Genomic DNA, 1,665 nt, shown 5'->3' with positions numbered 1-1,665 from the left:
TGTCAATATTGGTTTCACCTCCGGCATGTCCACGAAAAGTTGGTGGTTGTCCTGCTTTATTTAGGACGAAAAGGTTGCATTCATTAATCACATCTGTCACTGTTTGTCCCCTCTCATCCGTTCTGCTCGAATGCCACAACGTCGACTTTGCATTTATATCTGCCACAATTAAAAGTTTTTTGTCTTTTGAGAATTGAGCTATGTCCCTTATTTTATCAACAAAAGGTTGGATATCGTAGGAAAATTGAGCATAAATTGAGGATATTATCCATATATCTCGTCCTATGGCTATTTCGGCGGTGGCCACATGCTCAGAACATAACTGAGCAATCTTTGTGACTGCAATACTTTTATTTACTACTATTATGGCCGACTTCGCGCCAGACGTGCCAGCAACTGTTATGTAATTAGAGGGTAGCTCTGGGATCTTGCCGCCACGCAGGAGAGGTTCCTGAACACAGAGGACGTCTGCTTTTACTTCTCCCAAGAACCTGCCTAGTTCCATACTAACTGTGGAACTCCTCATACAATTCAGTTGGATCACCTTCAAGGCGGATTTTCCAGAGAAGGAAAACTCACAAGCTGTTTAGGGTCGAGGGAGACTCGTCCATGTATTCTAGCCAGATCCATAGAGATTATGTGCAGGTAATGGGAAACTCGTCTGTGGACACATAGAGGTCTGCTGGCGTGAAATTTGTTGTTTATTACAATGCACCACATTGGGTCTGAGCTTCGCCTACCACTAGTTGTTCGCTGTAGAAAACCTAACCCGTTATTTAATGTTTTATGTTTGAGCCAACTACTATTATCCGACTCTGCATCAGTAAGTTTATAAATTCTGACATGTGCTTTTCGGGGAGTTATTTTGGCGTGGTTACTGTAGCTTCCTTCTTGGTTATTGTACGTTGTTAACGGTTTCATATTCTGTACGCTCAATCTGCCTTTCGTATAGCTGTCTATATGTCGGACACTCAGGGCCCCCCCCTTTATTACATACCCTGTTTCTGTACATACATGGTATACATCCCACTGTAGTCTCCTCTTGGCACTCAAGTTGTTTATGGCCTGTTTTTGCACATTTGCCACATACTATGGGTTTTTCACAGTACCTCGGTGAGTGCCCAAGACCCCAGCATTTGGAGCATTTTTGGACAGCTACGTAATCTTCAATGTGAAGTGACTCAAACTGTATGTAGACTCTTTCTTTTTGCAAGAGAAGTAGTCTAACCCTTGGTGTTACTTCAAGAATATTATTGACAGTTCGTCTTCCCCTTACACCCTTTTTAAATTTAATTTTAACCTCATTTTGGAACTCCTCCTTGTTTATATGCTCACTGAGATTTATTTCATACAGCTCCTCTAGGAACTCTTCATCTGTAAGGGATGTTCCTACTCTGTAAACTGCAAGGAGAGGTCTGAATTTCCTAGGTTCCTCACATCTAATGTTTTGTAGGTGTGCCGTTTTTTCTATTAGCTTTTGTTTGTCCTGTTGTGTTTCGGTTTCTATTATTACTGTATTTGCTGTAGATCGTATTGCCTTAATTTTAAGCTTGTCTTGCTTGGGGTTTACACTCTGGGTGATTACCTCACGTATGGCTCTGGCATCCTGATTTGTTTCTGATTTAAAGAAGAGAGTACTTGACTGTTTGAATTTTGCCTTCTGTA

The sequence above is a fragment of the Schistocerca americana genome, unplaced genomic scaffold (genome assembly GCF_021461395.2).
Source record: "Schistocerca americana isolate TAMUIC-IGC-003095 unplaced genomic scaffold, iqSchAmer2.1 HiC_scaffold_355, whole genome shotgun sequence".
Lineage (NCBI taxonomy): Eukaryota > Metazoa > Arthropoda > Insecta > Orthoptera > Acrididae > Schistocerca > Schistocerca americana.
Note: the sequence above shows the minus strand (reverse complement) of the source record.